Genomic DNA, 20,843 nt, shown 5'->3' on the forward strand with positions numbered 1-20,843 from the left:
ACACTGTCATGAGAAAAACAGATCGAAGTCGGACCCACATGTGAGCAAAAAAATTGGATTTTGGCCACATTTGCCTGCAGTCTGAATGTAGCCTTTATAAAGTTGAAGTATGTAATTTACCAGTGGCTCGGAACAGGCTCCAAATCTTAAGTGGCTCAAGAATTACTTGACTGTTTAGGACCCTATGAAATCCGTTTTATTATGTTCCCAAATTCCACATTTGTGAATGTGAATCGTATAACAACCTCGTGAAATTTGTCTCATGAGATTGGGTTGGAAAAGCTCTTAGAGCAGCTCTGGAGATGCAATTCATGTGGAGTGTTCTTATATAGTGAGGCCACAGACACTGAAAATATCAGACGTAAAGACGTGATTTATTCACTTTAGATAAACGTTGTGTAGGTAACTATAGTGTACTCTATTCTTACAGTGCTAGTGTGTGTAAGGTGACAAGTTTGCTGCATTGCCATGGAAATAAAAAGGTGGTACATTCTAAAATAAGTCGATTTTGGAAATGCTTCAATTTGAAAACCTCTGGGTTGCATTTTAGTGTAGACAGAACAAAACGGAGACTTATGAAAACGAAGGCGTGGCTGCCCACATTCGCTCCCTGATTGGGTCTTCTCTGGATCATTGCATATCCTTCCCTGATTCGTCAAGCCCCTGTCAAATGACCATTATGCTACCGGAAGATGACAATAACAGACCAGCCTCGACAGTGTAAACAATAACATGGAGACGGAACTGCAAGCTTTGCTGACTTTGTTGTTCTTTTTAGCAGCCATTGTGCAGTTAAACTCTGCATTTTCTAATACTGCATCTGCATACATGCGCAAGAGGCACGCTATTATTCGAGCAATCGGCATTCCCGCCAGTGTGCATGATTGATCATGTGACATGCGTTTTCGGTTTTGTAGTGTGGACGGAGATCTTTTCTGAAACGCAGTGAAAACGTCAGTATGGATGTGGATTGTTTTCATTTTAAAACTCTGTGTTAAACTTAAAACAAAAATGCACATAGTGTGTACATAGCCTCAGTTAGAATATTTTAAACGTGCTTTTTTGGGGGTATTCGACTGATTGCTTTACCATTTCAACTGCAGTAGATATATTTGCATGACTATTAGTGATGCGGACTGCTTATAATATATTTACACATTAGAGTATTGTAGAAACATTGAGTAATGTCAAAATACATAGAGGAAGACGCATCCCAAACAAGTCAAAATGAGAAGAAACTTGTTAAGGAGCGTAAAAGGAAGAGAAGTGGAGTTGTTATGGCGTGTAGTTGTTATGGCGATCATCTGTTTTGTCTAAGCAATGGCACACACATTTCTTAAATTAAAAACATTGTTTTTGCAATTCTGCCCCTAGTGGAGCTGAAATGGCACCCTTCTACTTTATGTGAAAACACAAATGCACAGGTGGTCCGCAGCTGGTTTTCCACACTTGCTGTGTAATCAGTCCAGTTTGTTCCTGTGTGTATTTCTGTCACAGCATGTCATCCTGGAAGTGCATGTCTGATTAATGGCAGCGCTGTGATTCACTGCTGTTATCAGACTGATGACTGGGAGGGACTCGCCCAGCATGTCTTTATCTAAATGACTTCCACTCTATTGCTTCTACAGGCTAAAAGGGTTTAGGGTGGCACTGGTGGCTTCGCGCCCCATGCCAGATGCTGCAGTGTGGTCCTTCTGCTGCCTGTATTTAATTTCTTATGATCCTGGGTGATTACAGACCATTAGATATTGAAATGATATAGGAGAACAAAGGGGTCAACTAAAATGGGCTTTTTAATGGCTGAGACAGATTTCTTGAAAATAGACTGATGGCTGATATAACCATAGATATAAACATCAATTTAAACATCTTTAAATGAGATGTACACAAAATTACTGAAATGATATTGAACACTTGTCCTCAATTAAACATCATTGTTTTGGTCAATGATTTCGGCCCTGCGAAACCATTTCAACGGATACCGGAAATTGCTGTTTTGGATGAAAATTCTCGTTTGCCGAAATTTTGGTGCATCACTACTTAAGACATAACTGACTGTTTAAGTGAATTCTTGCCGAGATGGACATAATTCTGACATAACTCTGTTTGGATCTGACTGTTCAAGTGCAATAAGCCACGAAAGAGATTCAAATTGCATGCTTTTTATGAAAAATCCAATGCCAATACATCAGTTTCAGGTGTGTGTCAGTCAGAAATTTCTTATTTTCTTGAAAGTAATGATCAAGATGTGTACACGTGTATTTATTTGTACTTAAAATATGTTAGTGCTTGGATTTTATTATATGTGCCGTGGAAATACTGTGGTATAAATGGTACTGCAGAATCTTTACCAGTTGAAACATTTATACCCCTCCACCCTTAGCTAATGTTTTGACCAGAATATTGGTTGAAATATTGGTTTAGCACTAAGGAACAGCAAAGTAAAGTCATGTTGTAAATTGTATGGATGAATGTGTCAGCTGTGGGGAAAACGTTCTTCTGGGTCTTCACAATATTGACTGAATATTATTGAATGGATTGATTAACTCAGAGCAGATGTTTGGCCTAAGTTCACTGGATGGACTTTACATGTAGCCTGGCTGCTACTACTTAGCAGTTTACTCCATCACCAATGTGACTTAAAAGAAGGTGCATTTATTGTTTATGAATACCTCAGCTCTCAGTGCTTAGTGCTTATTAGAAGTTAAGAACACAGGAAGGAACCGGAGTGCTGGGTAAAAGCAGAACATTAAGATGAGGGCTGAGATAGAAACGTGAAATGACAATTAGAGATGCACCGGTCAAACTGGCCATCAATCAGAACCATTTTTGTTGTTGTTTGTTGTTGCTGGCTGATTTTGTTCCAGACTTGCACACAAACTGCATTGCCCATTTCCTATTTCCCAAAACATTATTTGTGTGGATATATTACGAAGTCTGTAAACAGGACGTTAACAGAAGCCAGAGGACGAGATGTGCTGAAGATGGATGCAAAAAAGGAGAGGAGAGCAGAGAAAATACTGTACCAGGCACAGCAAGCTCACTGTTCGCGATGTATACAAATTAATATATAATAAATATAAATAATTAATTGGGGGTGGGGGTTTATATGAATTTATACCATGATCTGTCTGAATACAAGATTCTGATTGGTTGGAAGGTGTTCCAATTCAGTTTTATCACGGTTCTATATTAATGCGCTATTAAAGCGCACACAGAGAACGGAGATCGTGCTGTGCACACACGGAAACTTTATCAAAACTGCCCCTGCAACTTTTAACAAGTGGATTCAGAGCCACCGCATTAGCAGCGCCACCGGTCGCCATGTCTCAGTGTTTTTATGAAGAGGACAGCACATCTTCGGTACCACCGGTACTTAAGAAAAGCTGGTACCGTAGCGGTTTAATTTTTTTAGTACCGACTTGGTACCGAAGTACCGGGTCTTTTGACAACACTAGATGGATGATACACTGACAGAAATGTGCTAATGTTTAAAGTTGTTTTCTCTCCTCACATATCTAAAAGCTATGGATTGTGGGGAGAGGTCAGGTTGAGGTCAAATACTGTATCTCATTTGGTCTCCATCAACCCTAAGTGGACATCCTTGAATGTAAATCCTTGTTGAAGAACATTTGCAGGAAATAGTCGCTGCCAAGAAAAACCATTAAAGGGGACCTTAGGACAAGCTTAAGGACTTGCACCGCAGTGATGTTGAATGCTTGATTATGATTGGCTAACAGACGTTCTGAGGTGTTGATTACTTCATATTTGTGCTTGTGCATCTGTTGAAAAATAGTTCTCAACTGCATTACAAATCTGGACCACATTACATCACTTTGCCAAATTAAGAGCCTTGCTGAACCAGAAGACATTACTCGAGTAAAAAAATGGCTTTACATTTCTTAGTAGTGAGGTAACGCTGCTATTTCTGAAGTAGTTCCTAACTAATGGCTTTGCTATTTGTAGAGAAACTACTGCCTAACACTGGAGAGCCTTATGTGCAGTATGCAGTAATTTTCAATAATTCAATGGATCGTCATTAATTATTCTTTACGTTGAGGACTTGCCTTCCTTCATACACCATTTGTGTATCATCATACACATGTCTTGTGTTATGAGCAAAACCAAAAATGGCTGTTTCATTTCAAGTGTTGTTTGTCATGAAGTACACTTGGTTGCGTAATTACAGCCTTTCTTGCCTCAACATGTCTTGATTCTCTTATTGGTATTTTGTATGGGTCTGGCCCATCGTATATCTTTCGAATTGCAGCCCTTATGCTAACCATGAATCACCCACCGCCATTGAAAGCTCAAATGCATATTGATCTGAGCCTCTACGTATTCAAATGGCTTAACATATGAGAAATATCTGCCTTGAATAAGATGAAGGCAGATCTTGACCTGCAAATCTCAATGCTTAAAGCAATCACTGCATGTTTAGAAAAATTAGGAAATGTTTCAATGTATGGCTTATTTACATCAAAGCTGCTTGTAACAACTGAGCTATTTATATTGAGTCCTTTGTAAGGACTCAATAGAGATCAAGAGTCATGGTCTGGATGTGGAAATGTAATTCCTTTTCTCAATAGAGGAATTGCTTTGCTATAACATTAACAAAGCCAATTAAGGCAGACCCAAATTTAGGGCTGTTCAAAGTTGATATATGCTTCTGTAGAAGCCAAAATTGAATTTATTATAAACATATGTCTGATTTTTGGTTAAGAACTACACTACCCATGATACAAAAGAGCAGGCCAACAGTCAAAAGATTTGCAAATAAAGTTTCCTCATACTCTCAAACAACTATTTATTTGGTTATAGTTGTATATCTGTGTACATATAATCATAATACATTTTTTTAATAATAATTTCTGATTTGATAATGTAATTTAAGTTCACAGTATTGTACTTTTTTGGTTTGAATAGAATGTTATAATTAATCTCAGAGCTGGTTGTCTTGTGTATGGTACTGTTTTGTTTTAGTTTTTTTAAAATCTATATGAAAATACTTCTGTAACTAAGGCTTTGCAAAAAGTGGGCTGTCACTGTTACGCTCTTACAGTAACTGTGGAGAACCCGTTTTGGATTTGTGCAATTGTGGAAATCCTTGAAAGACGTTAATATAAAAATAATATTACAAAATAAGTCCCCCGGCTGAGAATCTCACTTCTCTTTCTGGATTCAAATGTAATATGATGTTTCAGAGGTCCTTTGAAATCTATTTAACATGTTAGATCAGTAGTTGGGGTCGCCCTGCACCCTGTGGCGTGTGTATTTGCTCCGTGTCGTTGGCCTCTGTTCTCATAGGATCCTGGCGCTCGGCCAGAGTCACACTGCTAAGCTGGGCCTCTGGCCTCCTTACAGAGGCTCCGTCACGCCCTCGCCAGTTGCTGATTGGTTCATTATCCGGATTTATTGCTTTTGAATGGCTGGTGAAACAGCCCTTGGACAAGATTAGGTGCATGCATTACCACAAGTTGCTTACAGAATCCACTAGATGTATATGCTGGCAAAACCCATCCATTTCATTCTTTCTGAAACGCTTGTGAGTGTTGTTGTTTTTGTTGTTTTTAAGTAAAAGTAACTATTCTACATTTGCTGTTTATCAGCTCTGAATTATCTTAAAACACAATAATGTGCTGATTTCTGAAGATTTTCTACTGAAATGATTTGTGTTAATAGAGCTACACTCTACTGGTAGCTGAATATTTCAAATTAGCCAAATATTTAAATTGGTACACAGAAATCGCCAACCATCTTCACAAACTTGTAATAAGAAGCCCTTTTGTCAACGAAAGAGAAGCTTAAAGGACTCCCTGCAGTTTTCCATATATAAAACCGCTTGCAGGAAAGTTATGAAATTTGGCACACAGAAAGAGGACAGTCTGAACTGTTACTATGGTAAATTTGGATCCTCAGCAAAGACCACAAGAACCAGACAAGTCCTCTGCACAGACCTATGACTAGCTTTGTCGTCCCCATACTGGCGTGATGAATCTGATCTTCATATTCAACTATATTCTTGATTTGACTGCACTGACACTATTTGATGAGAACTGAACTGACGATGACATCACTGTTTTTCTGCAGAACTGCTTTAGAGTTTAAATGAACAAATTTTAATAACTGAAACTAAAACCTTTACAACGGAACTAAATCAACACTGAACTGACTTCAGCTGAACAATGACACTATTTTCTTTTAGAGCTGCTGTACGGCTGAAATGAACTGTTTGCATCATTGAATCATTTTCATGTTATCACAGTAAAGCTGCTTTGAAACAATCTTTATTGTATAAAGCACTATGTAAATAAAGGTGACTTGACTTGGAGTCTCTAACTTAAACCCTGTAACTGTCCAAATTTGCACTGTTTATGCTAATAACGTTTGAACCGGAAGGACTACAAAACAAAATGTCCTCTGATTCCTTGGCCCAAGACGATTCGAATGTGTCATTTTCTGTTTTACCATTTGGTTGTAAAATGTTATATTATTTTGAACGCATTCGTGTTATGAAACTCAGTATGTGTCTTCGGCATGATGTCTTGAAGGTACTCAAATTTTAGGGCAGAGAAAAGTAATGAAAATTATAATGAAATAAAAAAAAATGCTAATAGCTTTTGATTTTATTTTGCCTATTTTATTGAAACTCGTCTTGATAGATTCCTTGAGTCATACAGAGAACAACGATACCAATTATTACAGTGTCGCCAGATTCAAGTGAAAAAAAAGTTATGTTTTATGTTGATATACCAAACCGTTATTGTTTAATGGAGCAACATTTTTGATGGCATGATGCCAAAACAACTCAACTCAACAAATCGATAAAAAACGATTGCGAAATGAGGGCATTTCCATTAACCAATGTTATGCGGCTAAAACATATTTTTTTCCTCTCGCGATAAGTCCAAAAATCATGGCAATGGATGTTGGTAGGTTTGCGTATAGAGCAGCCACTGCACTATCCATTATTTTTAATCAAAGGAGATGTAGGCATGTTATCCAAGCATTAATGGCAAGGAAAGCCCCTTATACTTGGGAGCGGCCGCATATGAGGTGTTTCTCATATGCAATTTGAAGGGTAATGGAAACGCGGCTTATGTCACCCCACTTCACACCTCATCAATTTGGTCACAGCGCCACCAATTGGTCAAAAGTGATAAACAATTAAATTATATTACCAGTGATTCTACTTAAGACTTTTCAGCCATTTTGATTAAAATAATCTAAAATGTCTTTAATTACTCATTGTTGCAGTTGGACTGATACTCCGTGCCGTGCTTGCATAACTCATGCCTTTTTGTGCATGGCCCCTTAAATTGTTCCTTTCAGCTATATTTATTATATTATTATTTTTCTTAAATACTGGATTTTATTTTACAGTTGATAAAAATATGACTGACCACAATAATGCTTCTTATATTGCTTAATATTTTTATTTAGTAATAGTTTTGCATTTAAAGCAGCTTTTGTCCTAGATAGTAGCTTTGCTGGTAGGTTTATTCAAGGATCTTGGAGACGTTGCCATGTTTTTTCTGGATTTTAGTCTCTGTTTTTTCTGTTTCTTCATATAATCCCAGACAAACTCGATGATGGTGAGATCAGATCTCCATGTGGAGCATAATGGCTGTTGTCAGACTCCTTGTGCATACAGAAATCTCACTGGATTATTACAATTAATGGCAAAAAGAATGTTTGAAAATGAAAAACTGATATTTCCTATTGACACACTACAGCAAAAGATATAAATAACTAACTTAACCATTTTTTTTTGTGTGAAAATACTAACGTGCCTGAGACTTTTTCACAGTACTGTATTCTGTATTCACAGTACTTTTAATCGGTTAGCTGGTTAGTTGACGCATCAGCATAAATCATTGTGAGAGGAGATTGATATGTTTAAAGGGTAAATTGAACTTAAAAGTTATTTGTTGCACATTTTAGATGTCATAGTTTAAAAAAAAATTTTGTGAAATTCAAATGCATGTAAATCTAACCCCTCATATTAAGGAAACGTGTTGCTCAGGGAATAGCAAAAAACGTTAGAGCCGGATTTACATAGAGACATCCAGGAAACCAACCGACTCTTAATCTACTGAACAGCTGAACATGAAAGCTGATGCCTCATGGTGCCAACAAAGCTCCTGATTGAAACAGTCAAATTTATTCACTGGGGTCTGGTGTGGTTTGTGTTGATATGTTCTTTAACAGCAGGAAGTTGTTGTAGGCCCTGAGTGTTTTTTACACAAACAATAGCCCTTAATCTGTGATGTATTCTGTTTTATCTGTCGTATTACACTTATTTGTTTGAAGAATATTTCTTTCAGCATTTGAATCTAGACAACACAACACTGATCCCCACTTGCACAGGTGGTGATGTCATAACAACCAGCTGTTCTGCAGAGAACAACCGTTTTAAACACACACTCTAGACTAGAGAGTGAGAGAGTGTATGTGTGTAATGGAGTTTAATGGACCTGGTGGTAAAGGAGTCTGTGATTTAGTCTTTATTAGCATAGATCTCATGTCTCTGAGTGTGTCTAGACAGATGCTAAGAAATTCAATAGCACTATATTATCACTTCAAAAATGTTGATCTGTGTGGCATCACTTTCATCACAAGGCTCCCCTGGATGTGGAAACCTAGACATCGTATATTTTAAATTAAAATTGTGATTTCCAAGACTAGACAAATAAAGTAGACCCTTTACTGTTTTGAATGATGTATTACTCTTATATCTGACCAAAATTTTTGTTTGGTTACTTTTCGCTGTTATCAGGAAAAAATGCAAGTGACCTCTGCATGAACACTTACCGTATTATGTGGCAAATAATAGCGCGCATTTATCTAGGTTAACATTAAAGAGAGCGGCCATGTAAAGTTGCTAACATTAGGCTACTAGTTGCATGTTTCAAATGATAAGCCATATTTGAGGTCGATGAATGATAGGTGAACATTTGATTTACTTGCCCGACATACTGTAATTAGCACATGGACCAGCTGTGTTAATGATCACGGACTGCGTGACTTCGCCACTTCCTGTGGAATTTTTTTTCTGCGACTAACCAATTAATAAAAAAATTTCAACATAGCCTCTTTTCATCAACAAACGTTTAGTTTAGTTTTGACCATTTCTGCCCTGATTTCTTCGAGGGGAGGGGTCTATGTGTGGGTAAATGTATGGGCTTTTTCAGATCTTTCAATCTAATGGACAAAATAAACTTGTGCAATTTACATATTAATGCGAAATGTGGTGACGAAAAAAAAAAAAGTAGTGTAGGGCCACAAGACCACACTGAAAGTGCGTGTAAGAAATCAGGAATGTTGAGAGAACATTGTGCTTGGTACGTTTTTGTCTTTTTACAAAGTTTAAATCCTGTCTGACCACCGTGCTTCCCATAATGTTTCCACATTAGGTCAATAGGCAGAGAGTAGGCAGTCTTTTGTGGCTGTTCGAATGCATTTGACCACATGAGCATCTACACTACCAAAGCAAGCCAATCGAATGCGTTTTTAACTACCTCTGGAAGTGGTCGAAAGTGGACAACTCAAAACGTTTTAGACCCCTTTTACACCTATATTTAGCGTCGTCTACCTGCGATCGGATTGACGAAAACTCTTCTTAATACCAGGTGCAAGGCCTTATTTGAATGAGAATCATTGTTTAGTCTACAATACAAGTGTTCTCATTTGAGATTGCTGTTGGGATCTGAGATTAAGTGCAGCAGTCATATGGACAGCCTGAGATAAATTGGTTTGGTGTCCTGGGATGTCTGGTGCCTGGCCCCAGTGTTGGCCGTGGCTCTCGCCGTTCTGTTGCAGATCAGCATGTCCAGACCAGACGATTCATCCCCAACAGATCTCCAGTAATGAATCGCATTTGCTGCGTTATTAAATTCCTAGTTAATATTATATTTGCCTTTTTGGTTCTTTAACTGAGTCCACTTTGATATTAACTACAAGCTCCCCTGGAGTATTACAGATGAGCATGTTAGGACAACGGGGAGCGGAATGATTGGCTGCCTCATCTTGACTTCCCCTTCCCTGTGAAAGGGGGCTCTCCCAGGACAAATATCTGTCAGGGGGGGATGTGCACCAACCTGTAAAAGGATTTAAGAGGAAAAGCCTACTGCTGTGTTTGATTGGCCAAATATGGCCATGCAGAGTGCCAGCCAGGGACGTAGAGGAGGAGGAATGTGTTTGTTCTGTCACTGCTTCAAAGAGCTTTCGCTGCATTTTGAGGAAGCAGTGTTTTAAAGGGATAGGCCACTTATAAATTACAATTGTCATCAGTTACTTAGTCTCTTATCACTCCATACCTGTTCTGTGGAACATAAAATATATTTTGAAGAATGTCCTGGCCTCTGTTTTCCATACAATGAAAGTGAATAATGTTTGATGTTCAAATCAATGTTAATAAAATCTAAGATGAGACATCTAATGGTTAAAGGTTGAATTTGATGGCTTCAAATGTTAACTTGCAAACTTTTTGCAGGAAATTAGGCTATAGTTAGTCTTTTTAAGATATCAAAATTAAAAGTCAGTAAAAAAAAAACTAAAAAAAACTAATTACAAGAAACAAGACAAAAAATCATATAGAACAAAGATACAAATTAACTAAACAGTGCTTTACGTTTTTCAGTTAGGCAAAGTCTAGTATTCAGGTACAGAAATTAAATAATCAAATGTAAAATAAAACAGTCCATTGTCTTCATTAAACTAAAGAAGTGATTCAGTCAAGAGTAATGAGTCAGTTTTTATTTTATTTTATTTTTTAGGTAAAGACAGCACCCAAGTTCTTTTGCGAAAAAAAGCAAAATTATGAGTTCAGAATTGTGTTCTCTTTTCCGTTTTGTTGCGCTTTTAATAGATTTTTTATTTCAAGGGTGTCCTGCTTCTTTATTTGCTCTTTCATTAATGTTTTTTTCTCTCTAACATGTCAGTACTGTGCTAAGTGGCTATATTTACATGCCGCAATATAAATGATATCTCTTTGGAATTGCACGTTATACATGTCTTTGCCATGATATATCGTCATGCCAGAAGTCATATTGAACTACTTTCATGGTGCTTGATTTGTTGTTTTGGAGTTTGACAGCACCAGTCCCCATTCACTTTTATTATATGGGAAATATACGGTCATGGTAGAAAACTTCTGAGCCCTTAAAGAGATAGTCCACCCAAAAATGTAACTTTTGTTATCATTTTCTCACCCTCATGTTGTTCCAAACCTCTATGGCTTACGTTCTTCTGTAGAACATGCAGATATTTTCAAGAACATTGTGTTCCAAACAACATTGGGACCCCCCTGAGTTTCATTAAATAGACAAACACTGAAACATTTTTTTAAATATCTTTTTTATTGAGTGTTTTCCAAGTCATACTGGTTTGGAACGATATGAAACCTAAGTAAATAATCACAGAATTTTCATTTCCTCTTAAGAATTTTTTTGGCATAAATATGACCTACAGTACATTTGAGATCTTTATCCAAATCTTCATCATCTTCACAGAGATCTAAATTATGTTTTATATTTTCACTTAATCAAAATGAACCATAAATACATGTCTGGAAAAACTATGTAAAACAACCGAATGCTTCTAGTATCTGTGGAAAACTGTTGGTTGGCTTTCTTGGATGAACTGCTTTCTTCAGGCCCTTCCACAAAGTTTTTATTGGGTCGGATCAGGAATTTGACTAGGCCTTTCCAAAACACGGCATTCTTCTGCTTTAACCACCTACAAAACCCACGTTCCCGTTATTTCTGAATGCAGTGTTTGCAGTGACTTGCTCCTTGCTATCCTGCCATGGATTTTGATCCTGCATCATCAGGGATTAACCTTAGCCAATGTGTTTTCAATGCAAAATTTTATTTTCATAAAAATTAAGTTAAAAGACAATAATAAAATAAAAACAAATAAACAAATTTCAAACAACAGAAAAAAAAAATGCTATAGAATAAAAAGAGATATGAAATAAACACGACTTTATTTTTTCCCGGTGGATATACAGTATATTCAGGTAAGAAATATTACAGAAATTAAAGTAATAAAATGTTAAATAATACTGGATAGTCTTCAGTGTAAAAATTAAATACAGATTAATGCTTACAATTAGTTACAAAAGTTATTCAGTCAAGAGCAGATAGTGATTTTCTATGTCTTTTGTTCTTTAATTAACACGACAGACAGCAGCAGGAAAATTAGACTACTGTCACTTTAAGAGCTTTATGCACAGATCCAATATACTGTTACACAACTTACATTATCTTTCTCAACTAATTCGATTCCAAAACTGACTGTGTTCAACTGAATACTCACCAAGACGGGTATTTTGACATAATTTTGTGTGTATTTGACCGTTTAAGGTACGCCACTCAATTTGGTACTTGCGACTCTCAAGCTGTTTGAGAGGCGGCTTGTGCACGGCCCTTATATAGATCAGTGGTGTGCGTGCTTTCGGTGTGAGCGTGAAACCTGCAGGAATTAGTAAAACTATGCGTAATACGAGCACTTTTTTGACCGATGAGACGAGTGAGTGAGAGGAGGCGGGTGTGTGCCACATCGCCATCGGAGAGAAGAGGGTGAGAACGTGCAGCTGACGTTATTGCCTGTACAAACAAAACGGGCCAATCATACGGAAAATCTGCGGATTCTGGTCCCTGGTCGATCGATCGGTGCATCATTAGATGTTACCCAGGAGTTATTTGTAGCTATTAAACAGCTTGCTCTTGGAGTGTTTTTGTTGGATAACCACTATTAAATGGAGCACATATGGACCGAGACATGGCAACTTTTGTCCTGTTTATGCCTTGTATTAGGATACATTTTTGACGATCTGATCAAAAGTGAACAACACTAAATATAGGTGTAAACAGGGTCAAAAGTGTTTGAGCTTGTCCACTTTTGACCACTTCCAGAGGTAGTGGAAAACACATTCATCCTGATTGCTTTCATAGTGTAGATGCTCATGTGGTCAAATGGGGTCAAACAGCCACAAAAAAATGCCTACTCTCCACCTACTGACGTAATACGTAATCTTTGTAGGACAAGAAACAAGCAATTCAAACTTTGCTGTTGTACCAAATACACAGATTATGGTCGAAATCGCAGCTGCTTCCTTTATCCTTTTCATTCGCCAGTGGTCCAGTTAACATGGATTCGTTCAGTCAATAATATTTGTGTGTAGTACAAACACTTCTGCAGTGATGTAGAATGTGAGAAAATAAGAGGGGTGTGTCTTGATGAAATCTGAACAGAAGTGGTCACAGTAGACACCTCTAAATACAAGGTGGAAACAGGGCAACAGAAACTCTGTGTGGTGAGAACCAGACTATGATAATAAAGACCAAGGATGACTCTTTCAGTAGAACAGGGCTACTAAACTCCCATTCATTAAAACCCAATCCCTCTATCTTTTCTTACATTAAACAACAGTAAAGCCCAAAGTATACTTCAGCCGTCATGAGTGTAGCCCACTTTTGTGTCCAGGCAGTGCGTGTAAAATAGCGCATGTGCGAGTGACTTGAGCACTTGAAAACAAAGTCCACTAGACAGTGCGCACGCGCCGAACGTGCCTTTCCGCGCTCACGGCTAAAGGGCCATACTTTGAAAGACTCACGCGGTCAATTGTACGCAAGACTAAGCAGAACGTGGAAAATGAAGTAAACTCGGGCCTTCAATGAGTGATTCGTTCAATGGCATTTTTATTTAAGGAATGGAAAAGCCCCTTAGAATTGTGTTTGGGTTGTTTTGCTTTTTAAGGTAACTGTTAAGGTAAGTTTTCTTGCCTGGTTCAGTACTGCTTACAGAGAAAAACTTTAAAAGCTGTAGCCCCCAGCACTTCAAACAACAAGCTGAGACTTGTGAGAAAAGAGAGACATTAGAGCAAAGCAAGTAGCTCTTTAGCTTTGCCTCGTCTCAGGCTTTGACAGGCATCACAGACTTTCCTTTAAAGTTCAGTTTTGAATGACCAATTCAACTGTATTGTCATTATTAAAATTGGTTTTTAATTAATTTATTTTGGTTCTGACTAAGGAATTACGCATGGTACTATCTAACAAAAACGATTTTTGTTAGATAGACATTAAAAAGTTCCATGTTACTACAATTTTTTTTAACATTACCATAGTAGGACCTTGTTTCTTTGGATGTACCATGCGATAGTCATATATTTCTTGGAAATACCATCCTGATATGGTGGTGTTGGTTGTCTTGCTCAACATAATTCTTCCAGTAATGGGTTTGAACCAGCGACCTTAGAATTCCACCCATGGAAAGGACAAGTATCCAAAAATGAGTACTTGGAAAAGACAGCAGTGGTCGATCATGAAAACAGTTTTTTCTTTCAAGTTCAAAATATTTCACTAATTTCAATTTTGAAATCCATTTTTAATGTAGACGGATGAATCCTCCTCACCTTCAAGTATTTGATAGAAATCTATTTATGTATGGCAAATTTAGTTTTTGCTAATAAAATGAAGCAATATAATTAATATTGAATGATTTAAAATTCTTGTTATTTGTTCATTAATTTTCCTAAAGACTTTGCCAATAGATAATTTTCATGCCGCCTCTTATATATCATCAAAAGCTGTAAATTATATCTATACCATTCCATAATTGTTTGACCAGAGGATGTCTTTAGTGTAAGCGTTTATTGAAATTGACTTAAAACCCACACAGAGTTAAAACAGTGTAAGCTAGACTTGACAGCTGATCTAAACAGCTATAAAGCATGACACACTCTGCTGAGAGAAAGACCCTTCAAAATCCCACAGGTCCCTTGAGTTTACATTCTTTTCTTCTTTTGTCCAAACACCCATCTGCCAGTCTGCGTGTTTTATCCTCAGTGAGTCAGTGTGTGACCTCAGTGTGTAATTACACAGTGACCATTTAGCCCTTATCTTCTGCCTTTGTGTCATTGGTGAGCTGGAGAACCAGGTGAATGGAGGGGAACAGAACATATTTGAGGTGTTAAAGGAGAAATGAGGGAGGGAGGGAGGGAGAGAGAGTTTGAGACCGATTAGTGGGCTTGACTCTACTTGTTAGTGTTCAAGGGCAGCTGTCTGAACAGCCTTATACAGACATTTCTTCAGCCGTGCTCAGCAGTTTCCTGTTAACTCCTTCATTACTTGGAAACTGTGGCGATTTCTCGTGCTACTTCGGAGTAGTGTATTTTTAAAGTTGTGACGCCATGGTATGTTGTTTCAATTGCCGATATTGATGTCTAGAGAGCAACAGTCTCAAACTTTGCACAAAGAATATTGCTGAAAACATAACTAAAACAACATGGCCAGTTAATCTTTCTGGATGATAAAGAGGTTTGATATTATGTTTGCCTTGGGACTTGCTTAGCTTCATCTTGTTTCCAAAACAAAGTCCAGCTTGTCTTGAAGTAATTTACCCAATAAAACTCGGGATGAACAATATGTTGCCACCCTAAACCGGCACCCATGGTTATCAGTCAAAACTGCAGAAACAATTAAACATCCAATATTGGCCAAAAACTGATAAATTAAACAATATATATATTACAATACAATATATTATATATAGTCATTCTAAATATATTACATCTGTTTCAAAGTGCCTTGATTTGTTTAGTCACTGTCGTGAACGCTTGATGAGCAGTTTGCATTTGCATCTGTTAATGAAGGCAATTGTTTACGTACAGCGTGTGTGTGTGTGTCTTCCTCATCATTAATAATTGACTGTACACACGGTTTCGTTCCTAGTTCTAGCTCGGCCTTCCCATATTAAAAATGTATGTATTTCCCATAACAGTATGGCTGTCTGTAGAGTCTGAGGCAAGTTCATCCTGATCTCCCTCCTCTTTCACTCATCCTCTTTATCTCCTCTGTGATTCTTTTATCCCGTCTTTCCTTCCATCTGGTTTACCAAAGCCCCCTCCTCCAATAGTAATCAACATCTGGGCTCGAAGAGAGTGTGTGTGTGTGTGTGCACTCGGCAGACCATATAGTCAGTCCTTATTCGGCATTTCTTGGAGAAGGAAGTGGGCTGTGTCCTCAGTGTGATGTCACAGGAAGAGGAGATTATATCACAGTTTGGAGGAAATGGGGAGGGAGAGAATGTAGAAAGAAGATATGTTTTTTTTACAATGGCTTCATATTTTTTTAATTTCTTGATTATGAATAGATTCTATTTTGTTACCCTAGTCCCAGAACCCAGATCTTAAAAACTATAGTTTTTAATGCATGATAATATAAACAAAGTGAAATATTTGAAGCTTTTTAAATTGTGTGAAAATAATTTATGATTCCCCCCCCCCCAGAAATTAATAATTGTTGTTATTATTATTAATATAATAATAGGCTAATTAGTATTATTATTAAGACAATACACTCAGTTTTGCCCATAATAAACTTTTTATACAATATTATCAAATATTATTATTGTCTTCAATAAGACAGCAGTATCGAAGAAATGTGAAAAATCAAATGACTTTTTTTTTAGGCCAGCTGTAATTTTGTCAAATAATTTAGATAGTGTTAATATATTATTTTATTTTGTGTACTTAGGGTACATAAAATGTACAGAGGAGTGCCAAAAATCTTAAAGGGGACATGAACTGCATTTAAAAAAAGTTTTATAATGTTCTTTGAGGTCCACTTTAAAATGTAAGCAAGATTTTTACATCACAAACCCTCTCTTTAAAACCCTCTCATTTGACACTCTCTGTAAAACACTTTGTTCTGATAGGCGTGCCGCATTCAAGACTTCGAAATAAACGCCCACTGCTATGATAGGGTATCAGTTTTGCATTTCAACGTCCCCGCCATTACTGGTGTGGAATTGTTCTGAAACCTTCCAGTGCTGAAAAATGGCAGGCATACATGTTTGAGGATACTCCAATCTACGACAGTGTGCTAATTAATTATCTTTATTTATATTTATTCCTTCTGTTTTGTGAGGTAATTATTACATTATTATAGTGTTTAAACAAAGACGCTACAGAAAGGTGTTTATCTCAAAACATAGTTAAAACATTTGCCAACTGTGAAACATTTATGCGTATTACATATGCTATATATTTCTTGGTTGTTGCAAATAAAGTTTAAGTACTTGGAGTAACTAAAGGTATAGTTGAAAGGATAACCTAGTGTTTCATGTAAACGATTATGAATAAATGTACCATTGTTTGTCGTACTTATATTCATCATTCATAATTTTCAGTAAAGTGAGTAGATATCAAGCCATCTGTAACGGACAAAACAATAGTGACTCATGGTAAAAACACTGTTACTCACACTTGCAACACTGTCACATCCAATATAGTTATCACTGAATCATCTTTTATTTTCTGTCTCTGAGAAGCCCGCGTTGAACTGTCACAGAAGCAAACACAAACTGTCTTACTGACGAGATCTGGAACTTTGCTAAAAAATAATCACAAGGAAGGGAATGTAAATACTGGGCACTGAAAAACGTCTTGTAACATTTTTTTGCTCAAGTAGTCCTGTGTTTGCGTCTCTCTCATACTACATGGGCAAATTGGTGGGTGTAGAAGTATTCGTTGATCTTCTGCAGAGATGGTTTTTCGTCGCACTATGACGTCACATTGAGACAAAATCTAAACCGATTCGTTTTTGGAGCTTGGTTTCAATAAAAGCTTCTTTTTTTTTTTGGGACTAACCAGGAGGAAGTTTTGAGTTCTGAAACTTACAGGATATTTTATAGTACAATGACCTCTTTATTAAAAAAAAAAGAAGAAAAAGGACAAGGAAAATTTGATTTCTCAATTCATGCCACTTTTAAAAATGTTAATTCCACCACATAATGCTATTAAACTTGACAGATAATTTAGGATGTGATAAAAATCAGACTTCTGTTGTGATGCGTCATGCATGCATGTCCAGTGTTGTCATGGGAGACAAATTAAATAAGCTAATGAGAGCGTGAAAAGTGTTTTAAAAGAGTTTATTTTCTGGCTTAAAGTGTCTATGAAACCACTAAGCGTCTATTCATCATTTTCTTCTTCCTCTGTACAGAAAACTTCAGAAGTCTGCTATTAGTTGAGTAATTGTGCATGTAGGTGAAAAGATTTAATTGAATAAGCATTGAGGAATGTGAACATGGAGCCAGTGCAGAGGCAGCATTTGAGTTTGAAAATGAACCGCCTGTTTGTGTCCGATTCATTTCTCTAGAGACACTATAAACAGTCCAGGAACAAATGTGCCGCCACATGCGCACACTACGAGTAAGGTGATGTCAGCATGACATCCTTATTTGTATATATTTGTGATGGACAAATCCAGCTGTTTTTTTCCATCCGCTGTCAGCAGAATTCTGAAAGGATTTGTTCAGCCAAAACTTGTCATTTTTGTACTCATCCTCATGTTGTTCCAAATCACTATTCTAAAAGTGCTCACAAATATAAATCAAAATCTCTCCTTGTGTGTTGGCCGAGTAAACAGAAGTAGAAGTAGAATTCAGGGCTGAACGCTAAGGTTTTTTTCTACTGGCCCAGATTTTTACTTGCCCTGTCAGTATTTTTTGTCGTTGTTTTTGTCCCATGTAACCTGGTATTTTAATAAATAATGTTATGACACAATTTTAGATACCAGTGACAGTTCATAATTCTCAATTCCATTTTTTATTCCACAACAAAAACAACCTGACTATTATATAGTGTTTCAAACATTATGAAAGACAAGTAAATTGTCAGTAATAAAAAGAAAGTACAAACAAACAAATTACAAGCAATAGCACAAATAAATACAATAGAACAAACATACAAATGAAATAGTGCTTTAAGTTTTTCAGGTGAGTATAATAGTAAAACATTTTAGTATTTCATACTTGAATACTATAGTAATCAAATGCAAAATAACACTGAAAAGTCTTTACTTTATAAACTAAATATGGATTCATTCTTATTAAAGCTACGTAAGCTATTCAGTCAATAGCGCACAGAAAGCCGTCTATCAACCAGCGCATGAGATCCAAATTGAGTTCTCTTTTGCATATGTTTGCACTTGAATCGTTTTAAGTGCACTTATTATGTTTTTTTTTTCCAATATTGCCTTTCATGTAGTGTGTAAAATTGCTGTTTGTGAATGTAAAAGGTTTGCAATGTTTTAAAGATCAAAGTGCATGACAAATAAATGTATTGTCTTCTAAAAGAAAGAATCAATTTTGGTAAAAACTGCCAAAAGGAGTCATTAGCAATTCCAGTTTCACTTCCTGTTATATACCTACATAACAATAGGGGCTTTCACATGGGGTAGTGATAGGAACACTGATAACTAGCCACGCCGGTCTCCCGAGAACTAAATGTCCCATAGGGCCATTCTCCTGGTTGCATTTACACTGCCAATAGACTCTCAGAAGTGACGTAAGCCGATCGACAGCGATGTCATTTAAGCACATTATTTAACAACTCCCTAGCGTAAAGGTTGAGAAATGCCTGGACTTCGTCATCGGTCCATCTATCGTTGTTTTCCATTTGGAGTTTTTATAAATTGTGGGTGCCGGTGTTTCATATGGCATGTGTTTGGCCAATCAACATACACTTATGTCACTGATAGTTCCTATTGTGCTGGGTTAGACCCTACTCTGAAATAGGAGCTAACTTAGTCCCCCTAAAAGGCGTTCCTATAACTAAAATAATTCCCAGTTCCTGCAGTGTGAATATGGCAAAAAACACTTCTGCCAATAGTTAGGAACTATGAAAACTTTTGTCTAAAAGCCCCTAATGTAACAAATTTGCATAATGCACATCTATGGTCTTCATTGGCTGACCATGAACAACATCTACTTTGACCTGCCCTCAAACACTGTACTTGTAGCTGAGGCCTGGATTTGGAGTTCGATTTGTGGTGTTGACATGTTGAGAAGATGCTGTTCAATTAAATTCAATTTACATGCACTTCAAAAGTATGATCGAGGAGTCGCGCTGGAATTGATACGGTAAACCCGACACCAATGTTACGGTTCATATCACTGCATCAATTGTTGAGGAAGAGCTGAAATTTAGATATAGGAATGGGCATTTCATTTCCGACAAGTGGTAGACCAATCACAACAGCATGGGCTGTCTGACCAATCAGAGCAGGCTCTCGGAAAGGAGGGGTTTAAAGTGACTGCATCTTCTTTTTACTGTATATGGTTCAAACAAGTCGTTTTCAGACTCTCTGAGAAATGAGGTGATGTATAATTTTTAATATGAGAAAATGTAAGTGATTTTTAACCTTGGATGCATGTAAACCTTTTGTAGGAGACCTCCGAAACAAAATTAGGAACCTATAAAATGGCATAATATGGGCACTTTAATACAGTTTGAATGCATAAACTGTAAAACTTAAAAATTTGCAAATGAAATGCAGTACTGACCCGATCGGGACAATGACAATTCCGTCAACTGCCCAGACAGTCTTTTACAGTGGCTCCGGGCCATCGGGCAGTCCTTATTGTCGAGCCCTGGAATTTCCATTTGAGCTGTTCCTTCAAGAACAGGCTCTGTTTGTGCATGTATGTAATGTGTGAGAATGTAATATGCGGTCAGTTTGAAGTTTCCAGAACCTGCTTTCTCTCCTGAGCACCGGAATGTTGAGCACTTCCTTTCTTTGTCTGCCCCCATTGTTGGTACTTGCTGGGCTTGTTTCGATCAGACAGACTTCTCCTCCTACCTCACACATTTCTAACCACACTTGTCTCTTTGTTCATTATGCCTCAGTCTCTCTTCCCCCTCTGTTTGTCATCCTTTTCCCAGTGTCCAACCCCTGTTTCCCGTTTCACCTTCTTGCAGTTTGAAAAGCAGTTTTATTGATATAAAAGGGTGACGCTGTAAATGTTGTTAATGTCATCTCTCTCTCTCTCTT

General features: G+C 37.2%; 1 protein-coding gene across 1 annotated transcript in view; it reads left to right on the forward strand.

Annotated features, from left to right (window-relative positions):
- Nucleotides 1-20,843, forward strand: part of vaspb (vasodilator stimulated phosphoprotein b) — a 47,621-nt gene that overhangs the window by 3,901 nt on the left and 22,877 nt on the right. The gene's annotated exons all lie outside the window — the stretch shown is intronic.

Source organism: Leuciscus leuciscus, assembly GCF_965113295.1.
Source record: "Leuciscus leuciscus genome assembly, chromosome: 10".
Classification (NCBI taxonomy): Eukaryota; Metazoa; Chordata; class Actinopteri; order Cypriniformes; family Leuciscidae; genus Leuciscus; species Leuciscus leuciscus.